The sequence below is a fragment of the Camelus dromedarius genome, chromosome 2 (genome assembly GCF_036321535.1).
Source record: "Camelus dromedarius isolate mCamDro1 chromosome 2, mCamDro1.pat, whole genome shotgun sequence".
Classification (NCBI taxonomy): Eukaryota; Metazoa; Chordata; class Mammalia; order Artiodactyla; family Camelidae; genus Camelus; species Camelus dromedarius.
Genome location: NC_087437.1, coordinates 15,409,858 through 15,420,921, shown reverse-complemented (window position 1 = coordinate 15,420,921; position 11,064 = coordinate 15,409,858).

The following is an 11,064-nucleotide window of genomic DNA, read 5'->3' as shown; positions in this document are numbered from 1 at the left end:
TGGCACGATCTTGGGTGCCGCCTCCTTCCCTGGTGTTGGCACTTGCCTGAGGCCCAGGAAAACAAATCATTCCAATGCACAAAAGAGCAAACCCTTCCCAATTTCAGGTGTCCTCGTATCAGAAACAAAGCCCCTGCCTCCACGGGCCATTCGGCACCCCGAGTTTCCCCATCCAGATGTGGGCTGGCAGTAGAGGCTGACCACCAGGCTGACCACCTGGTGGTCACATGCCTGGTGGGCACGTGATGGGAACAGCCACCCCCATGGCCGTGAGGGAAGTATTCTCAGGGCAGGTGTCGGGGCACAGCGGCCATGTGGATGAGTAGCCACATAGGACCCCAGAGGATGGCTTCCTGAGCTGGTCTACCTGTCTGCCCACAAGAGCTGAGCCAAGCAGGTAGGGGAATTTGAAACATTCAAGGACTTTTTGGCCACATTGCAGATGGCCACGGGCCCTCCAGGATGAGGATGGGGAGGTCTCCATGCAGGATTCCCTGCCCAGCATGATGCATCTTGTGGCCATGCCTCCATCCCAGCTCTCTCTGCCCACTTCCCACCCACTGGGCACCATTGTGCCTCTCTTCCTCCTACCAGGCCCCGTACTGGGATTTGCTGTGTGGCATGTGGATAGGTTGCCCTCCTAGGATGCAGGCCGGTCCTCAGAGGTGGCCTGAACAGCAGAGTTCCTGTTCCCACCTGCTTCCCTTGGCCACACCAGCCCACCATGCTGAGACATGGTGTCCGGACAAAATGGTGTTCCAAAGAGCTGTCTAGCAAAGAAGTTCCTGTTCACCTCCACTTGCCCCTTAAAAGAGACCCGGAGGGCAGCTCGAACCCATGCAATAAGGCCTTACAAGGGCATCATTCCAACCCCAGCACCTTGGCCAGGGGCTTTCAAAGCATCTGTGCCTCTTGCAGGAGTCACTGTCAAGAGTCACTGTAATATTTCCTTGGCTCAGAGCGGGGTGGGGGTGAAGAAACCAGTGCGCCCAGCACATGTCCGTGCATGTGTATTTGTGCATGTGTCTGTGCAAGCGTGTGCCTGAGCATGTGCCCCAGAGAAAGGCGGGAGGGCACGGACACCTTCTAGCTGGGACCCTTGCAGGACAACGGGGCTCTCCAGCCACAGAGTCACCAGTGGGTGTGCGGGGTCTTCACGGGTTGAGCAGTCTTCTCAGTGGCCTTTGAAATTCAGCCTAACGAAGCTCAGGAGCTGGTGAGCGGCAGGTCGTGTGTGGTTGGGCTGGCCCTGAGGAGGGGCGTGTTTGCCTGTGTGCCTGGGGTCACCCGTGATGAGGGGGCAGGTCCCTGGGTCCCTCAGGTGGCTCTGCTGGGCCCTTGGAGGCCCAGTTCCTCTGTGAGGGACAGTCCAGCTCTGTCTGCTCCTCCCCTCCCCCCGAGGGTGGGAAGTTCAACCAGCGGGCACGCCTCCAGTGCTTTCTGCTCTCTCCCCTCTCACCTCCGGGTTAATCATTAACTTCTCCTGGCCCAAGCAGAGCAGGTGTCAGGCTCAGCGGGCTTGGCGAATGTGCCAAGACGGGGGCAGCAGATTAGGGTCCAGTCTCCCAGAAACAGCTAAAGGCCCTCCACTGGCTCGGGGAGCCCCAGCTGGACAGAAACCTTGTTTGCAGTTGCCACCGTCTTGTCTCCTAGCTCGGTGAGGACCCGGCTAGGACGAGGTGGGCCCAGCACAGTGGTCTCTGTGTGTGACTGACAGCTCGAGGGCCCAGAAGCCCCAGCACCAAGCAGCGCCTTCGTGGGCCCGCCAGGCCGGGGTCCAACCCAGGGGGAATGCCCCACAGCACCCACGCACTCAGCACTTGTTTTTTTTTTTTTCATTGAGACATAATTCACATACTATAAAATCCACCCTTTTAAAGTATACAGTTCAGGGTATTTTATATCACAGCATCCATTTTAAACCAGCGGTCAACCAAGGGTCATCTGCCAGTGTCCCGCCAGTGGTCCACATGGACATAATTAGAAGCGCTATTTGATCTGGCGTATTCACACTTGTCGGCTCCTTCTTCTCAAGAGGACACTTTGATCTTTCTAGGGCTGACAGCCTCCTTCCACCGGGCCAGCCGGCAGCTCCGCACACCTCCGCTGGGCTGTGGAGAGGACGCTGCCCGCTCTGAGCTGGAGCCCCCCACCATCTGACCCCCAGGCTGCCAGGCAGCGGCCCCGGCCTGAGGTTTGGGAAGAAGGCCCGTCAGCCCTGAGGCCCCAGGCACCCCACTGTCTGCTCAAGGTTTTCCAGAGTCGAGGAGCACTGGCAGGGGTGGGCTCAATTTTGTGCGAGCTGAAGTTTCTCTAATTTGAGGGGACCATCTTTAAGGAGAAGAATGCAAAAGGCAAATACAAAATGAGGTCTAGAGTCTTGGAAGGGGCTCATTCAAGGGAGCTTCTTGAGACACGAGCTTCATTAATCTCCTGGTCAGGCTGCATCTGGGCATTAATGGGGTACCGTTTCTCCCCAGAAGAATGAAGCTCTGGGAGATGCTATGACTCGGGTGCATCCTTGTCCTAGATGCGGCCTGGAGCGGGGTGGGGGTGGGGTCAATGAGGCTGCAGTTATGCTCCAACCTGGGGCACAAGGCTGTCTGCCCTCTGCTCTCACCCACCAAGCAAAGCTCTAGCCCCCAGCCAGAGTTTGGTGAGGCCATGGGGTGAGGGTGGGGACACACAGGCATCTGCCAGTCAGCTCTCCAGGTGCCCTTGGAGAGCCAGGCCACTTGATGGTGGCAGGGCCTGTCCGTCCGCTTTCGATTCTGAGCCAGCCAAATGTCACAAGCTGTCCTCAGATAAATGTCTCTTGCGAGTCCAAAGGCTCCTACCTGGGGCACATTCCAGGTGTGGTTGGGCAACAACGTAGACAATTCCCTGCACTGGTCTGCCTCTTTTTGCATCAATTTGGCCTTCTTTTCCAGCTCCAGGAGGCTCTGCCCCCTCTCTCCTCGGCAGCCGGTGCCTGCTCAATGCGATGCACGTGGAAATTCTCATAGTGTGTTACATCATCAGCAAAAATACCCAGATCACAATTGTGGAGTGACTAACAGCACAAGGCATGGCTCGAGTTTGCCCTGAGAACGACGGCAATCTTCCCTAATTTAACATAAAGGAAAACAATCCTCTTTCCCAGAGACTTTTCTCCAAGGCTTGGGTTCTCTGCCTCAGCAAGAGAACTGGCTTCTCTTTACTTCATCCTATCTCTCTGTAAGTGTCCTGGCCTTCTCTCCACACATTCATTCATTCATTCATTCATGTTATGGATGTTTATTGATTGCCTGCCATGTTCCCAGCACTGTGGCAGGCATGGAGGGCACAGTGATGGATAAAGCAAATTTGTGTCCAAACACCTTTATGTCCCTCCCATCACTTTTAATTTTATACCCCATCCTGAGCCAAGCACAGGGGCACACTAAGGTGCTGACTAAATGAGTATTTTTGACAAGAACTAGCCCATCCACTTGCCTGGCTCAGAATACCACCACCTTCCCATGTCCACCCAGCCAAACAAACAACAGATGGATGGTTCTGAGTGCACTGTGGTCTCTCTCACCCCTGGGCCTTTGCACATGCTATTCCTTTTCCCTGTCTCATCTCTTTTCTCCTCTCTTGACTTGTTTAATTCAAAAGTCATCCATCAAAACCCAGCTTAAACATCTCTTCCTCCTGTAGCCTCCCCTCCACAGCTTCCTTTAATTTGTCCCAGGACCAGAAGGAGGAGGAGGTGAGGCTTGCAGATGGAGGGACCCTTGTTAGCAGATACTAGTCTGTGGTCCTGCTGGTTGAAAGGGAGCAGGTAAGGAGATATAGCTGATATTTTCAATTACGCAGAGATTCCTTCTGTCCCCTGCTGGAGTCACAGATGGCCCTGAACACTTCCTGGACAGTAGTCCCTTAAGATGTTTTGGCAGAGGGTCTGCCATGCCCCCTTCTCCTTGGCCACACCCCCACCATTCTGGAGCTAGGGGATGAAGAAACAAAGTCTGTGGGTAGAGTCTTGGGGTCAGAGAAGGAGAAGTTGAGCTGGAGGGCTTGGGTCGAGGTGGAAGGGAGTAGTTGAGCAGGTGGCCGTGGGTGTGTGAGCCCAGAACCAGCTCTGCCGGATGACTGGCCCGTGAGGCAGGCCCAGGCGCTGCAGGCCACGTGGGCCCTGGCCAGCCCAGCCGTGGGAACAGCTGGCAGAACCAAATTCCCTCCACCTCCAAGAGAGCCGCTCAGCCCAGCCTTGCCAGCTCTGGGTGCCCTTTGGGAACAGGCCAGCATCAGGGGAAGGGGCAGAGTGGAACTCTTTTTTTATCAGGACAACAGTTCCCAGCCATGCCCTATGATACTTGAGTCCCAAGAACAACTCACGAGGGTTCAGACCCAGAGCACTGTGCTCACAGCCCGACAGGGATTGGGGGCCGGGAGCTTCTGCGGCCCCCCAACCCCCAACCCCGTTTCCAGCTGACAATGCTTCAGCCTCTCAGACCATCTCTGCCGCACTCGCCCAGTCGACAAATATCCATGAAACCCTTCTATGCACCAGACACTATTCAAGGTCCTGGGGAGAACTTGGGAATAAAGCAGATAAATCCCTGCCCTGTGGAGCTTGCATTCAAACAGCAATGGGATGGGGGGAAGACAGACAGGAAACTGAATAAATTTTATAGACTGTGTTAGAATAATGATTCTTTTTTAAAAAGACAAGTTTATTGTGGTATGATTTCTGTACAGTAAACTACACATATTTCAGATGTACAATTTGATGAATTTTGATAGATGTCTACACCCATGCAACCACCACCACAATTGAGATACCTAACATTTCCATCACTCCCCATGAGGGGCAAACCTCAAACTTCCAATTTATCCCCTCCCATCTCCTTTACTCCCTGGCAACCATAAGTTTGTTCTCTATGTCTGTGAGTCTGTTTCTGTTTTGTAAAGACGTTCATTTGTGTCTTTTTTTTTTTTTAATTCTGCATATAAGTGATATCTATGGCATTTTTCTTTCTCTTTCTGGCTTACTTCGTTTAGAATGATGATTTCCAGATTCATCCATGTTGCTGCAAATGGCATTATTTTATTCTTTTTTATGGCTGAATAGTATTTCATTGTATAACTATATCACACTTCCTTATCCAGTCATTTGTCTGTGGACATTTAGGTTGTTTCCATGTCTTGGCTAATGCAAATAGCGCTGCTGTGAACATTGGGGCACATGCGTCTTTTCGAATTATATTTTTCCGTCAGATATATGCCCAGGAGTGGATTATTTTTAGTTTTTTAATGAACCTTCATACCGTCCTCTATAGCGACTGCATACAACAATGATTCTTATACTGCCTGTGCAAAAGGCCAGTTTATTTTTTTTTCCAATCTGCATTTGGATTTCTGGGCAAAGTCAAATTGCTGTAGATTTTGAAGTACAGAAGTTTCCATCTGCTTACACTCAGTTTCTGTGCTCATATCCTCTCGTGGGGCCGGGCCACACTGTGTGAGAAGGTGATGAGAGCTCTGGGGAAAATGGAAGAGGGCCAGAGAGATGAAGAGTTGAAAAGCGAGGTGAAGGGTGACAGGGGTTGCAATTTTCGAGGGGTGGTTATTGAGAAGGTGACATTTGAGTGAAGATTTGAAGCAGGTAAAGGAAAGAGCCATGCATGTATCTGAAGAAAGAATCTCTCCAGACAGAAGTGTTAAGAAAAGGAGAGTTTTACAAACTTGGACTTTGGTCGCGGCAGGGGGCAGGAAGTGAGGGAGCACTGTAAAGGGGGAAGAAATGGGGATCTCCAAGGACACCCTCCTTGAATTCTGCAGTGTCTGCAGCCGCCCAATGTGGCTTCTCCCCGGCGTGGGCCTGGGGTGGTCCACATCCCCTCCGAGCATCCGTCCGCAGCCCAGGCAGGGCCTCCCTGGAGCCACTGTGATCCTAATGGCAGCACAGTTTCCCTGAAAAGGGTCTCCTCCCTCTTTTTAGAACTCTTTTCCATTCTCGCCAGCTCTCAACACCTGCCACAATCACCCAGAACACCAAACGCCGGCCATTCTCTCGGTAAAAAGACATTGTTTGCCAAGCTCAGTGCATCTACCTTCAGCCCTGAACAGAAGAGGTGCTTCCAGCCCCGGAGGTGGCTTGACCCCCATCGCTGTGGGGGTCCACGTCGCTGCGGGGCCATGACTACAAGGAAGGTTCCATCTGAGTTCTTTCTGCATCTGAGCCCAGGGTACACGGCACAGTGGACACGTGGCGATTCCCTTCTCTTGCTGCCTACATTTTCACACCTGCAAGTGCAAGTCCAGTCACATACACACACTTCCACACCACACACACCCCCAGACTTGAAATACACTCACGGGCTTGGCCACGTGCACATCTGCCCACAAACATCCAGCATAAACCTTCATGTACTCTAAAGTAGGCATGCACACTTTTAAACACACACACACATTCACACAGAAATGTACACGGGCTCCTTGCACACGCACTCACTCTTCCCCAAGAGAGTTTCTACCAGGAGCAAACACCCCGTGTCTGCAGCGAGCGGCAGACAGACGGATGGGACAAAGTACACTTGTGCATTCAGGTGGCCCCACCGACAGCCTCACAGGAGCAGGCAGCGGGCGAGTCCCCTCACCCTCAGACCTTCGGGAGGGCAAGGCTGGGGCGGGGTCAGGTTCGGGCAGGAGTATGTCAGAGCTCCCCGGGAGCTGACTCAAGGCCAGGGGCAGACAGCCGTGTGCATTCCTGACAAGTAGGTCACCGTGACGAGAAGTGCTGGCCGACATGCCGGGACCCAAGGTCGACTGAAACACACTTGGGGAAAACCCAGCCGTCATGGGCGGCAGGTGTTAAATAGGTGTTACCTTTTATTCCAGTCCTTTGTTAGGTCGATGCAGCATAGGGGAGCATGTGTCAGGGGCAAGCGCCCTTGCTGTGTATAATAACTGATTACTGCTTGTTAGTTTTTTAGTGGATTCCTTGGGATTTTTTATATACAAGATTATGTCATCTATACATAGAGATTGTTTTACTTTTCCCTTTCTAATCTGGGTAACTTGTGTTTAATTTTCTTGCCTAACTGCTCTGGCTACAACTGCTAGTACAATACTGAATAGAAGCAATGATAGCAGATATCCTTGCCTTGCCCCTAGGGGAAAAGCATTTATTTTTTACCATTAAATATAAGTTATTTGTAGATGCCCTTTATCAAGTTTAGGAGGTTCTTTTCTGTTCTTGGTTTGTTGAGTGCTTTTATCATGAAACAGTGTTAGATTTTAGTCAAATGTGTTTTCTGTGATCATGTGCTTTTTGTCATTAAACCAATAGGAGAATTATATTAATTTCTAGATGTTACACAAAGCTTACATTCCTGGGGTAAATCCCACTTGACCATGGTATATAATCTTTTTTGTAGGGATTAATTCTGCTAGTAGTTCCTTGAGGATTTTTCCCACAGGAATATAAGCTTGGGAAAGCTGGGGCCACATCATTGCTGGATTCCCAGTCCTTCTAGCAGTGCCAGGTGCAGTGAGGGCTCACGGAGCCCCAAGAAATGAATGGAAAACTGAATCTGGAAAACACAGGATCCCATGAGCCTCCAAAGAGCTCATGTTAGAAATAGTGACCATTACATTGTCACAAATATCTGAGGATGCGTGATCCTTGTCAAGCACAGAGGCAGGGGAGACTATGAAAAAACCAAACTTACAATGAAGCCTTTCCCAGGGAAGGGGAAGTTGGGCGGCTCAGTCCACCAGTCAGGGGTAACTCACTTTGGGGGCCCAGACTCAGGAGGCAGAAGCTTTTGGGGACTTGGCATCTCCCCACAACAGACAGCTCCCGGCAGCCAGGGAAGCATGGCAAGGTCCCAGGATGGTGACGAAAGCTCTAGGGCCTCTGAGAACAAACACGAGACAGACGAGTGCGTGTGCTGCGCACAGCAGGGTCTTGTCTGCTGTGGTCCGGGCGTGAATTTCTGGATGCTGTGGCAGCCAAATCTGTCACTACTTACAAGCCTGGCCTTAATACAACTTCTGAGTAGGTTTTTAAGCTCATCCTGAAAACAGGGCTATTAATCTGGACCTCTGGGAGCTGGCACGGGGGTTACATGAGATAATGTATGAACAGCCCCTGGCATAGAATTTGCCTTGGTAAATGAGGACATTATTATTTTCATGGTCATTTTTATCAATTTTAAAATGATTCTAGAAGGAAGTCCACTGACAGCCAGGCTCTCTGGTAGCTTTATTTTTTTCATAACTTTAAAAATCCCCTGGTAGGGGCCATTTGGACCAATCCAAGCCCCAGAAAGCATGAGGCAACCTGCCCCTCAACCAAGAGCAGGTATCAGGGTTTCACCCTCACCTCTAACCTGGACACGGATGAAGGCTTCTTCCCGACAAGCAGGAAAGAAAGCTTTCTCTTGTCTCTCTGAGTTGGAGCTTTAGGGTAAAGGAAAGCTGCCCCTTCCTTTCGCCCCTCCCTCCCCCACCATGTGTCAGGCTGCCTCTTGACACGGTAAGAACAGTCCAGGCACAACGCCAAGGCAGTGGTGCAAGGGGGCACCGCTGGAAGAAAGCTGGGTGTGGCCAGAGAGTTGGGGTGATGGGCGCAGCCTGCCAGCTCTAAGGTGGGACTCCGGCTCCTGCCCTCCCCGAGCGCTGGGAGCTCCTCCCCGGATTCTGGCTCGGGCCTGAGCTCCTTATCTCCTCCATACCAGCCTTATCAGAGCAATTCAGTGAATCCACCAAGAATGTATTGCTGCCCTTTCAGCAACCAAAGTGCTTGTGGAGCTGGCCTTGGGCCCTGCCTGCTCTTCCAGCAAGCAGAGCAGCAGAATGAGCCAGGCCAGAGCTCCAGCTTGAAATGCCCCCAAGACCAGGACCAGTGATGCCTCTCCATCCCGGTGAGAGCTAAGCACCTTCTATAATAAATTACAATTCAGCCATGCACAGGTACAAACTGACAGCTGGAGGTGGGAGGGATGGGGGAGGGATCAGAAGGCAGAATGCAGAGGGTTTTTTGGGCAGGGAAACTGCCCTGTATGCTACTATCATGGTGGATAGAGGTCATCATACATTTGTCCAAATCCGTAGAATGTATGACACCAGGAATGAGCCCTACTGTGAACTTAGGACTTAGGGTGATCATGACGTGTTGATGTTTGTTCATCAGTTATAACAAATGTGCCACTGGGGTGGGGGATGTTGTTGGTGAGGAAGCTGGGCATGGGGTGGGGGCAGGGGGCATGTGGGGAATCTCTGTACCTTCCCCTTAATCTTTCTGTGAACCAAAAACTGCTTTAAAATAATAAAGTTCTAAAAAAAAAAAAAACCCAAAACTCTGACACCTCACAGGTTTCATTTGGCTTTTAAGGAGAATAGGAAGAATTCCACTTACTAGATATAGAAGGAATGAGGAAATCCAAAATAATCATTAGAACCCCAGATCTATGCAGGCAAGGTCCACCCCTGGAGATGAATCTCAGAGGGCAAAAGTTTAAGAAGAAACATGATATTTGCATAGTCTTAAAATACTCTCCCCCAAGCAAATTTTTGTTACCGACAAAGAGGAAAAGGGTAACTTTGGAGAAACCTGGCAGATTTTACCTTAACTAAGTGACCAAGGGGTTAACATCCTCGGTAATTAAACACATTGTGATCATGTATCTCCGGATACTGTGCACTGAGGAGGACATGCCACCCCTGTGACATCCTTTCCTATATTGCATAACTTCAACCTAATCGTAAGGAAACATCAGACAAATTCAAATTAAGGGACCTTCTAAAAAGTCAATGACTAGTACTCGTAAAAAGTCTCAGGGTCTTGAAGAACTAAAGAATCATCACAGATTGGAGGAGATTAATGAAAAATGACAAGCAAACATGACATGAGACACTGGATTAAATCTTGAAACAGGGAAAAAAAAACTATACATATTTATATATACATATGTGGATGAGGAAGTCTGTACTGAATAGTACTGTGCTGATGTTAATTTCTTGGCCTTCAGAACTGTAATATAGTTGTGGGAGATGTTAATATCAAGGAAGCTGAGTAACGGGTATATGAGAACTCGCATCATTTTTGCAACGCTTCTGTAACTCTGAAGTGGTTGCAAAATAGAAAATCAGAAACGCAGTTGTGTAATGATTTGCTTGATGCCTGTGTCCCCTGCTAGGCTATAAACTTCCCAAGGACAGGGACCATGAATGCAGTCATTTTTATCATTGCACTGTTACATGTGTCTGACACAAAGGGGGGAATTCAATAAATCCGTGCTGAGTAAATAGACTCATGGATATTGACACAGAAAAAGTCCATGGCATTTTATTGAGTGAAAAATACAGGACACAACACATCACATATATAGTGTGTCAATATTTGTATAAACAAAAAGACTAAGGTTTTACAAACCAATGTTGACTGTGGTTGTCTCTGGAAGATAAAGTTATGGGTAATTTTCAGTGTGGAGATTCCTCAAAAAACTAAAAATAGACTTACCATATGATCCAGCAATCCCACTTCTTGGCATATATCTGGAGGGAACTCTAATGTAAAAAGATACATGCACCCCAATGTTCACAACAGCACTATATACAATAGCCAAGACAGAGAAACAACATAAATGTCCATAGACAGATGACTGGATAAAGAAGTTGTGGTATATTTATACAATGGAATACTACTCAGCCATAAAAAGAATAAAATAATGCCATTTGCAACAACATGAATGGACCTAGAGATTGTCATTCTAAGTGAAGTAAGCTAGAAAGAGAAATAAAAATACCATGTTATCACTCATGTGGAATCTAAAAAAAAAAAAGACACTATGAACTCATTTACAAAACAGAAAAAGATTCACAGACATAGAAAAACAATCTTACGGTTACTGGGGAAAGGGGATGGGAGGGGATAAATTTGGGAGTTTGAAATTTACAAATGTTAGCCACTATATATAAAAATAGATTTTAAAAAAGTTTCTTTTGTATAGCACAGGGAACTATGTTCAGCATCTTGTAATAACCTTTAATGGAAAAAAATATGAAAATGAATATGTGTATATATATGCA